The sequence below is a fragment of the Lithobates pipiens genome, unplaced genomic scaffold (genome assembly GCF_037356315.1).
Source record: "Lithobates pipiens isolate NorthernLeopardFrog02 unplaced genomic scaffold, aLitPip1_a1.2 Scaffold_13, whole genome shotgun sequence".
In the NCBI taxonomy this organism is placed as follows: Eukaryota; Metazoa; Chordata; class Amphibia; order Anura; family Ranidae; genus Lithobates; species Lithobates pipiens.
The window spans coordinates 541955892-541967699 of NW_027507718.1; the positions used below are offsets into that span (position 1 = coordinate 541955892).

The 11808-nt window shown below is 51.1% G+C and overlaps 1 pseudogene; it reads right to left on the bottom strand.

Moving 5' to 3' along the window:
* Positions 1-1068: 1068 nt before the first annotated feature.
* LOC143976245 (chymotrypsinogen A-like) overlaps positions 1069-11808 on the bottom strand; it is a 14892-nt pseudogene continuing 4152 nt past the window's right edge.

The window sequence follows — 11808 nt, forward strand, 5'->3', positions numbered from 1 at the left end:
CAGTCCCCCAATGGGGCACCTAAAAATAAAAATAAAATAATAAAAAAAAAACTACTGATACCAGTGGTGGAACTACAGGGCTCACAAAGGTCATACCTGTGACCACTCCCTGGAGTTCCACCGCCGGACTCGGAGGGAAGGGCCCTGGCTGGGGTTCAGGGGGGCCCTTCATGGTTTCTTGCATCGGGGGCCCTGAAGGTTCTTGTTACGCCACTGCCAGAGACTATAGCCTTTTGGACTCAGATGCAAACAGATGTCTGAAGAAGATTTCTCCTTGCCCCGCTCTTCTTTATGTGCTTTTGTCCTTTCAATAAAGCTTCATGCCTGGGGACTATTTTCCCCTCCCATCCCCACCCTTACTTCCTTATAATGTTTCCATGAAAATATCACGAAAAAAGAAAAAGGCTTGTTCTTAAAAAACATATTTACGTTGTTTTTGACATATAAACAGACACATAGCAGATACAAGTATGTACAAATTGCTCTGCTCCATAGGGGTGTACAAGGGGGAGGAGTGGGCTGGTAATACACAATGGAATATGGGGGGGGGGGGGGGGGGCTCACACACTGTCACCACCATAATGCCACGTACACACGACTGGACTTTTCGACATCAAAGGTCCGACGGAACAATTCCGCGAGACCATTCGATCGTGTGTGGGGCTGCAGCGGACTTTAGATTTGTAAAAATCCGACAGACTTTAGAAATGGAACATGTTTCAAATTTTTCCGCCGGAACTCCACCGGACCCAGTTCCTACCGAGAAATCCGCTCGTGTGTATGCTAGTCCGATGGACAAAAACCGACGCTAGGGCAGATATTGGCTACTGGCTATGAACTTCCTTATTCTAGTCCAGTCGTACGTCATCACGTTCTAATCCGTCGGACTTTGGTGTGATTGTGTGTGGCCAAGTCCGCTCATTCGGAAAGTCTGTCAGAACTCCGTCGAAAGTCTGTCGGACCTAGTCCCTCGAAAAGTCCGGGCGTGTGTACGCGGCATTAGAAATGGAAAGATTTGAAACCTTTTAAATATCTCATTTATTTAATTTGTTTCATATGTTTTCTTGTATAATTTGTGATTTTTGACTCAAGCGGAGAGACTACAACCAAATATTGATGCAAAAGTTACGTTATTGAGTAGCAGAAGAACATTGGATGGCATATAGTTAGCAGAAACAGTCTGGTCCACCCAGGACCTGAGGGTGGTGACGCGGGGCGGGAGATTCCGGGAGAAGACGGAGAGCAGGTATGGCTTCCTGCAGATACAACTCGGATCCAGGCTCAGTTCCTTTGGCATACAAGGGGTCCACCAGGGTCGCCCTGAAAAAGGAGTAAAAAGAGGAATTATAGAAGAGTGACCAAGTAATCATCTGTCATTTTAATGAATTACTTGTCTCCCACATAACCCTTATGTGTGATGGCAAAGAGTGCGTCCTTTAAAGCTCACATACAGTGCTTATGCCTTGTGACCTGCGGAATTCTATAGCTCAATGGTAGATGCTTTGTTTAGTGAAGTCAAACGGAACTGCATTAATGGTCCCACTTTTGTTTAAACAGCAGAAAACAAAAGAAAACAAAAAAACATAAAATTTCCCACGTAGGAGTTCTTCAGCAAAATACCAACCCTGGAAAAATGCAGTGCCACCTGGCTCTCTGGTCAGCAGTACCTCTGCTCCGTTTTGGTCTGAGCCTCGATGACAGCACCTTGCTGTTCAGGCCCCATGTAGCCTCTTAACAATCTTTTCCCAGTCCTCTAGGGGAGACTACAACCACATATTGATGCAAAAGTTACTTTATTGAGTAGCAGAAGAACATTGGATGGTATTTAGTTAGCGGCAACAGTCTGGTCCACCCAGGATCTGAGGGTGGTGATGCGGGGCGGTAGATTCCGGGAGCAGACGGAGAGCAGGTAGGGCTTCCTGCAGATACAACTCCAGGCCAGGGTCCAGATTCCATTCCTCTGGCAGCCCCCTGGAATCTCTGGCCTCCTAAGCTTCCTCAGTCTCCCTGACTTTCTCTTGGTCGCCCCAGACTCTTGTTGCTGGCCAGTAGTGTTGGGAGAACGGTTCGGTAACTACTTAACAATCATCTACCTGTTATTACATCACTACGATCCTATTTGGGGAACGCCCAAATTTTAAGGACCTTCGGCGGGTGTTTGCCCCACCAAACACCATACAATGCACTGAGCCCTGCACAGTGCATTCTGCACCCTGATTGGGCAAAGCTTTGCCCAATTAGGATGCATTAAAAACTGGCTGTTAAGGAGCAGAGCCGGGGAGCCAGCCATGGCGTCCTTAACAACTGATGAGTCAGCAGCTGTCAATGGGCTTCCCCGCTGACAGCTTAATAAAAAAATTATAATAATTTGCAAAAAAATAAAGTGGCGGGAGAGTCCCCCAATCCATACCAGACATGAAGGGAAACCCAACACAAAAAAAAAAAAAATAGCTTAGCGTCCCCCCCAAAATCCCTACCAGACCCTTGTCTGAGCAAGCAGCCTGGCAGGCCAAGGAGGGGGGGTGAGCGAGTGGCTCTCTTCCTCCTGAAGAATACCAGGCCACATGTCCTCAACATGGGGGGTGGGTGTGGCCCCTCCCTCCCCAAAGCACCTTGTCCCCATGTTGATGGGGAAAAGGATTTCTTCCCCACAACTCTGGGCTGTGGTTGTGGGGATCTGCGGGCAGGGGGATTTTTTTTCTTTTTCGTGTGCGGTGGGAGCATCCTGATTGACGTTGGATGATGGGCACTGGTTTTTAATTTTTAATTTTTTGATAAAGAAATTGTCAAAATCTGTCTCTGTGTTTTTGTTACTTTATGACACTTTAATGGGTGGGGGTACTCCCTACTCATTCACATGGGGGTGGGCAGGGTCACATAGGGGGTCAGGGTCCAGATTCCAATAAGCCCCCTCACCCGCAAACCCCTACAACCACTGCCCAGGGTTGTGGGGAAGAGACCCTTCTTCACATCAACATGGGGACAAAGTGACCCCCGAAACACATGTTGAAGGCATGTGACCTGATATGGTTCAGGTGGGGGGGGGCGCTCACTAATCCCCCTTTTCCTGACCTGCCACTCTACATGCTCAGATAAGGGTCTGGTATGGAATTTGAAGGGGGGGGGGGGGCACGCCGTTTTTTTTTTCTTTGTTTTGCAAATAGCCAGGTGATGGCAATTACAACCGTGAGACAATTTAAATGTGATTTGACTAGTTTTTTTTTTTTCTTTAGAAATTTTTGCTGCAGCATGTTCTATACATGCAACAGATGCGCCACTTTGTAATTGTGACGCCACAGCTGTAATTGGTATTAAATATTATAATGGGTTTGACGGGACCCCCGAAACACATGTTGACGGCATGTGACCTGATATGGTTCAGGAGGGGGGGGGGGCGCTCACTAATCCCCCTTTTCCTGACCTGCCACGCTACATGCTCAGATAAGTGCTCATGCACACGGACGTTTTAAAAAACTGGCTGCACAACGAGAGGACTGAAGAGAGAGAGCGTTGATCGATAGAAAGTCTGTAGATCATCATACCTTGCAGGAGGCACCGGCGCAGATCATGGAGGCCTCAATTCTGGGTATAAAGTATCTCTGGCAGTCAGTGTTGGTCAGAAGAGGAAGGAGCATAAGACAAGGTATTTAATGGTGTTCCTGCATGTCACCAGTTTGTGGGTGATTTCTGAGACAAATGTTTATAATCTGGAGAGATAAAAAGTGGAATGCAGGTCAAGAGAAATGTTATTATTATTATGTCAGTCTTCATAACTTGGCCCCCAGTGATTGAAAAGGAAATTGGGAAAAATAATTGTACATGTATGATGATGAGTCCTACCACCGAGTGACCAACCACTGGTCCACCAGTACAGGGGGCCACCAAGGTAATTTCTGTCTGTCATACCACTGAGTGACCATCCACTAACCCACCAGTACAAGGGGCCACCAATGCAATTGCTGTCTGTTGTACCACTGAATGACCATCCACTAGCCCACCAGTACAGGGGGCCACCAAGGCAATTGCTGTCTGCCGTACCACCGAGTGACCAGCCACTAGCCCACCAGTACAGGGGCCCACCAAGGCAATTGCTGTCTGCCATATCACCAAGTGACCAACCACTAGCCCACCAGTACAGGGGGCCAGCAAGGCAATTGCTGTCTGCCATATCACTGAGTGACCAACCACTAACCCACCAGTACAGGGGGCCACCAAGGCAATTGCTGTCCGCCATATCACCGAGTGACCAACCACTAGCCCACCAGTACAGGGGGCCACCAAGGCAATTGCTGTCTGTCGTACCACTGAGTGACCAACCACTAGCCCACCAGTACAGGGGGCCACCAAGGCAATTGCTGTCTGCCATATCACCGAGTGACCAACCACTAGCCCACCAGTACAGGGGGCCACCAAGGCAATTGCTGTCTGCCATATCACCGAGTGACCAACCACTAGCCCACCAGTACAGGGGGCCACCAAGGCAATTGCTGTCTGTCGTACCACTGAGTGACCAACCACTAGCCCACCAGTACAGGGGGCCAGCAAGGCAATTGCTGTCTGCCATATCACCGAGTGACCAACCACTAACCCACCAGTACAGGGGGCCACCAAGGCAATTGCTGTCTGCCATATCACTGAGTGACCAACCACTAACCCACCAGTACAGGGGGCCACCAAGGCAATTGCTGTCCGCCATATCACCGAGTGACCAACCACTAGCCCACCAGTACAGGGGGCCACCAAGGCAATTGCTGTCTGCCATATCACTGAGTGACCAACCACTAGCATACCAGTACAGGGGGCCACCAAGGCAATTGCTGTCTTTCGTACCATTGAGTGACCAATCACTAGTCCACCAGTACAGGGGGGCCACCAAGGCAATTTCTGTCTTTGTCCTCTCTGGGGAGATTCATCATCTCGGTTGGTCTTGGTGGCCAGTGGGACAAATGATAATGGGAAATCCAAAATTTTAGTGCTATCACTGGAACAGCAGGTGAGCAGAACCTTTTCAGAAGGACACATGTCACATCTCTCCAAGAGGGATTTCCTTTACTTTTACAAAGGATTCCTCAGTTAGAGATATCAGTACATTAAAGGAAAACCTTTCCGACAAAAAAAAAAAACACTATATCTAAAACAACAACAAAAAAAAGTATTTTGGCTTGGAATACAACTCTTTAATGGAAAAAATGAGTAAACGAAGTTGGTTCACTAAGGATTAAAATTCATTCAATAGAAACAATCGTATTATTTTTAAATCATATACTTTTTTTTTTTTTCCATAAAGATTTTATTGAAGAGTGTAAAAAATTGACAGGAACAGGTTATCACAAATGAACAGGTACACATCAAGAGGTCCATCATACAAAAGAAATAAAGCACGGTGGGGGAGAAGCCAACAGGGACCTCCCAACAGTACTAGGCAGAAGAATAGGCTTAAAGACTGTTCCAACCACTATATCAGTACTACATCAAGTCTAACTATGATGGCTTCATAGCTGCGGGAGGGGAACAGCTCGGGTGGCTACCTGCGCCCGCCCGAGATACCCCAGGGTAAACAAACGGGCATAAGGCTAGGGCAAAACTAAGCGTCAAAAAAAAAAAAACGGATAGAAGACGCGCCAACAAGGGAGGGGTCCTGGGGTAGGGAGAGGGGGGGGAGGGGGCAAGGATGGGAGGGAGAAAGACAAAAAAAATAAAAAAATAAAAAAAGGGGGGGGGGGAGAGGAGAAGAGGAAGAAGAGGGGGGGGAACGAGGGGGGAGGGAAGGAGAGAGGAAGAGAGTGTGTGGAGTGTGTGGCCCCCTGCCCCAGGGGGGGGCCCAGGGGGAGTAATGGACGGTTGGCAAGGATTCAGGTGGGGGTCAGCCCTCAGCCAGGAGGAACGTGTTGTTTATACTCAGGAGTAGTTGTGAAATGGGACCAACAGGCCCACGTACAGGAGTATTTCTCGAATCTCTCTTGGGAGATGTGGATCAACTCTTCCATGCCAGCAATCCTGGAGATGGTCGCAAACCATTCGGCCAAAGAAGGGGCACGCCAATGTCTGGGAACACACAACCTTGCAGCATTGACCATATGCATGGCCAGGGATTTCAAATAGGCTCTCCGAGAAAGGGAGGTGTGGTGGAGGAGAAATTGTGCCGGAGTGTAATCAAGGTCAAGAGTAGTAACGGCTAGGATGAGTCTGTGGACTTCCTTCCAGAAGGGTTGGATGATCGGACACGCCCACCAGATGTGGAGCATTGTCCCAATATCAGCGTTGCATCTCCAGCAGACATTCGGAGTAGAGGGGGAGAACTTATGAAGGCGGGAGGGGGTCCTATACCATCTGGTTAGAATTTTGTAACCGTTCTCCTGGATGGCAACATTCAGTGAGCCTCCATGAGTGTATTCATGGACTCTAGTCCATTCCGTCGGTGTTAGAGGAGTCGACAGATCCATGTGCCAGGAGGGTTGAGAAGGGGAAAGGGTCGGGACACCCGGGTCCGCGATGAGGGCATACAGGAGGGAGACGAGGTGTTTTTGGGGTGTCTTACGGTTGCATAAGTCTTCAAACGGGGTGAGTGGCCGTATCCAGTCCTCCAAAGGGGCCCGGGTGGAAAGAAAATGGTGAACCTGGCGGTACGTCCAAAACGAGAAGGAGGAGGCACTCGGGAAGCTACGAAGAGTGTCTAAAGAGAGAATTTTGCCCCCCTGGAAAAAGTGAAGGGCCAGGACATCCTCAAAGGGCCAGTCCTGTCGGAGAAAGTTAGGTGAGTTACCAGGAGGGAAGTCAGGGTTGGATCGCAGTGTGGTTAAGGGGCCCGGGGACGGCGCAATAGGAACGGAGGCAGATATTTTTCTGCATAGCATCAAGGAAGTGTGGATAAATGGGTGCGCGGCAAGGTAGTGGGGCCATTGTTTCGGGAGCAACCAGGGGAGGAGATGAATGGGAACGGTTGAGAAGGCGTCTTCTAGAGATACCCACAGTTTGTCCAGAGAGTGGATGTTCCAGTCCGCTACCCTGGTAAGGTGGCAGGCGACGTAGTACTTGTATAGGTCCGGGAGGGCAATCCCCCCTTTGGATTTGGGAAGCGTGAGCCTGGAATACTTGATCCTCGGGGGGGAGTCTCTCCACAAAAAGGACGAGCAGACCTTCCGATAGGAGGAAAAGAAACTATAGGGCAGGGCCATAGGGATGGTCTGGATCAGGTATAAGAAGCGAGGCAAGACGATCATTTTAATTAAGGCCGCTCGTCCGAACCAAGACACGTTAAGGTGGTTCCAGTCTTTAAGATAGGTTTGGGTGTGGGTCAGGGCCGCGTGGAAGTTAAGGGGGTAAAGGTCAGAAAGGAGGCGAGGGATTTTGATGCCCAGGTACGAGATAGCGGTGTGCTCCCAATGGAAGGGAAACGCTTCCTGGCAATGGAACACTTCCTGGGGGGGTAGGGTAACATTTAGGGCTTGGGATTTGGAGTAGTTGATCTTAAGGTTGGAAATCTTACCAAAAGCTTCCAAGTCTTGAAGTAGTGATGGGAGAGAAGTGCGTGGCGCGGTCAGAGAGAGCAAGATGTCGTCCGCAAAGGCCGAAACCTTGAGCTCCCTCTCCTTAATTGAGATCCCCCTAATGTCCGGGTTCGTTCTGATTTTATTCAAGAGGGGCTCCAGAGTGAGGATGTATATCAGTGGGGAGAGGGGGCAGCCCTGACGAGTGCCGTTGCTAATAGGGAAGGCGTCCGATAGGTGGCCGTTGACTCTCACCGCCGCAGTAGGGCCAGCATACAAGGTCATTATAGAAGCTAGCATGCGTTCACCTAGGCCCACCGCTGTTAAGACTGCGCGCATGTAGTCCCAGGCCACTCTATCGAACGCCTTCTCGGCGTCGAGGGAGAGGAAGAAACCAGGAATTTTGGAAGAAGTGAGCCAATGGTGAAGGTTCAAGGCGCGGATAGTGTTGTCCCGGGCCTCCCTGCCCGGGACAAATCCCACCTGGTCATTGGGGATTAGACTGGGGATCAAGGGGAGCAATCTGTTGGCTAAGATTTTGGCATAAATTTTGATGTCGACATTCAACAGTGAGATTGGCCTATAGTTCGCTGGCAAGAGGGGATCCTTGCCCTCCTTGGGTATTACAGTTATGTGAGCCTTTAACATTTGGTCTGACCTCACCTGGGGGTCCGCGAGGGCATTGAAGGTGAGTAGGAGGTGAGGGGAGAGGGTGTCCAGGAAGGATTTGTAGTATTGGAGGGAGAAACCATCCGGCCCCGGGCTTTTGCCAACCTTCATCTGCTTCAGTGCAGTATCCAGTTCAAGGGGGGAAAACCGTGCCTCCAGAGATTGAGCACACAGGGGAGAGATAGGGCTGGGGCTATGTGACGAAAGAAAATCTGCGATAAGGGCGTCCCGGGCCGCTCGCGCAGTCTGAGAATGGGGAGAAGGGTGAAGGTTATAAAGTTTGGTGTAGAAGTTTTCGAATTCCTTCGCAATATCTTCATTTTTAGTAAGTAAGGATCCCGAGGGATGCCGCAGGCTATGAACAGAGGGAGATAATTTAGCTGATTGGACCGAACGAGCCAGGAGACGGCCACATTTGTTGCCGTGTTCGTAGAAGACCCTTTGGCCTAAGACATAACGTCTTTTAGTACGTTTGCCCAGCTCATCTGTGAGCAAAGTGCGGGTGTGTATCAGCTCATTGAGGGTAGCTTGGGCCTGAGATAGTTTGTGAGACGTTTCCAACGTCTTCAGCCTTGTCAGAAGGGAAGACACGCGCTCCTGGTGTAGTTTTTTGGCTTGGGAAGATAGGGCCATCAGCTCCCCCCTAATTACGCACTTATGGGCCTCCCAGAGAGAAACCGGGGAAGCAACGGACCCCGAATTCTCCTGGAAGAACAGTCGGATACTCGAGCGAATACGCTCCAGGGCGAGGGAGTCTTTGAGCAAGGACGGGTTAAAGCGCCAGGTTTTAGTTTTGGGACAGGAATCGGGGAAGGAGAGCGTGACGGTGATAGGGTGATGGTCAGAGAGGAACATGGGCTCAATGGATGAGTGCTGAAGGAGAGGGAGGTCCCTCTGGGACAAAAAGAAAAAATCTATTCTGGAATATTTTTGGTGAGGGGCCGAGTAGAAGGTGTAGTCTTTGGAGGAGGGATGAAGAGTACGCCAGGCGTCGTGAAGTGATAAAGCTTGGAGTTGTGCTTTAATCTGGCGGAGGGCTCTGTAAGTCAGCGAGGATGTCCCAGTGGACATATCAAGTAGAGGGTTCAGAGGGACATTGAAGTCCCCGGCTAAAAGAAGCAGCCCGCTCTGAAAGGAGGACAAGAGGGCACAGGTCGTGCGGAAAAAGGTTACCTGATGTTCGTTAGGGCAATAAATGTTGGCCAACGTGATCGGTGTAGAAGCGTAGGTACCCTTAAGGAAGACATACCTGCCCTCCGGGTCTATCAGGGAGTCGGAGAGATGGAAGTTAGCGTGCCTGGAGACAAGGACGGACACACCCTTTGTTTTTGCTGCAGGATTGGTGGCATGGAAGGCCGTCTTGTAGACGTGGTTCGGGGCGGGGGGGAGGGCGGGAGGGGGGTTGGGGGAGGGAAGTTGGGAGGGGAGAGGGGGGAGAGGTGGGGGAGGGGAGGGGGAGGAGAGGGGGGGGGAATGGGAGGGGAGGGGGGGAAGGGGGGTGGAAAGGTGGGGGAGGGCAGCAAATACAAAGCAGAGAAATCCAAAAAAAAAGGTCCAAAATCCTCTCCAGATATAGGAAGGGCAAGCGTAGCAAGCCTAAGTCCGTGTCAATCTCTCACCCTTTCAAATGAGAAAGGGGTCTTCAGTTAGGGAATTCGGAGCCAGGAGGGTAACAATCACCGGGGGTTAGAGGCAAAGACAGTCTATACATTAAGGAAATGGGTACGGGGCAGCGGTGTAGTAATGAAAAAAAAAAAAGGGAAAAAAAAAGAAAATAAAAAGAGTCTCACAAGCATAGGTGTCTTCCCGAAGTGCAAAATTATTTCACAGAGGAAAGTCGGTGAATTCCAGGCGTCCGGACGGCAGCAGGGGAAGAGGGATCCTTGTCAGGGCGAGAGTCCCCCACTTCGGGAGTGAGGAGTGTTGAGACCGTGAGGCGAGAGGCGGCCAAGGAAACACATGCGGGCCATGAAGAGCACGATAGAGCGTGGTGGATGGAAGTCAAAGGTAATCGGTTAAGGAAGCATGGGGAAGGAAGGAGAGGGGGCGAGGTGGGCAAAGGAAAGTCTCGGGGAGGGGGCAGGAGGGAAGCGGGGCAGGGTACTCACTCAGAGCAGGAGTCAAACGGTTACAATCTCTCTCAGTCCTCCCGGGCCTCGCCTCGTGCTAACGAAGGTGAGGGGCTTCGTTGGCGCAGTTCCCGGCGGAATGGACGATCGTTAGGAGACCTCGGATCAGGGCGACGATGTCGCGAACGTTGACGAGCGGCTTTCGGTGATGGATTGAGAGACACAGGACGCCAGGGTTCCGTCGGAAAGAAGGTCGTATACCAGTCCGGGAGTTCGATAAGTGGCAGATCAAGTTGGTCGCAGAAGGCTGGGAGATCCTCTGGGGTGCGAAGAAGGGCAGAGCACCCTCTGGCGGAGGCTGATAGGCCAAAAGGGAACCTCCAGCGGTACTGGATGTTTCTGGAGCGGAGGGCCTCCAGCAACGGACGGAGCGCCTTCCTGTTCTGGAGAGTGATCTGTGAAAGATCCTGGAAGAGCTTCACATCTGCCCCGTTATACACAATACGGCCCTTCATGCGTGCTTTTCGAAGAATTTCTTCTTTCAAAGGGTAGTTGACAATAGCACAGATGATGTCCCTGGGTGGCTCAGAGTCTCTGGGTGGGGGGCGGAGGGCCCGATGAGCCCTTTCCATGTCAATGGGGGAATCCGCAGGGCGCTCCATGAGATCATTAAATATGGCGCACAGGGTCGGCTGGATGGCGTCTGGCTCGATGGTTTCGGGGACACCCCGGACCCGTATGTTGTGCCGCCGACCGCGGTTGTCCAGGTCCTCGACGTGTCTATGCAGTTCGAAGACTTGAGAAAGCTGGGAGTCATATGCGGATTGCACTTGGCGGATGGCCGCCGCGTGGGTCTGGGTAGTCTGCTCCACATTGTCCATGCGGCGGGCAACTGCCAACAGGTCCGTCTTGAGGTCCGCGATCACTGCAGTCACCATGCATTTAATGTCCTGGGCGACTTTTTCCAGGTCAAGGAGGCTCGGGGGTTGGGAACCCCCAGATCCAGGCGCGGACGCCCCGGGCATGTGGGCAGGTGAGGATCCGTCAGGCGAGGCCGGGGATTGGGCCTGCGAAGGCTCGAGGGCCTGGTATCGCTGCGACTGGAATATGTCCGGAATGTGCCTCCCCTGTACGGTCTTGGACTCCTTAGGGGTGCGGGAGGTGGACGAGCTCCTGGTAGACCTGTGCATAGCAGGGAAAGGAGGTAGGCTCCCGTATGAGCAGGCAAAGTATCCCCGGATCGCAGGAGCTCACCAGTTAGGCGTCCATCACGGTCTCCGTCCAGGCCACGCCCCCCAAATCATATACTTTTATATAACATGTAACTATAGCTTGTCATCAATGGTGCCTGTAAATAGTTTTCAGGCATTGCTTACACGTTGTCTAAGCTCCTGGCCTACAAAGCAAGCTGCGGGATGGCCACAGCAGAAGAGGACCAAAGCATATGAGGTATGTCCTACAATCTTAGGCAAAGATTTTTAGGGCATACCCTGTAAGTCCAAGGACTTTAACTGGTTAATACTTATTAAAGAACCTATAATTCACTTACTGACACCATTGATGCCTCCCCATCCGGTGGTGAC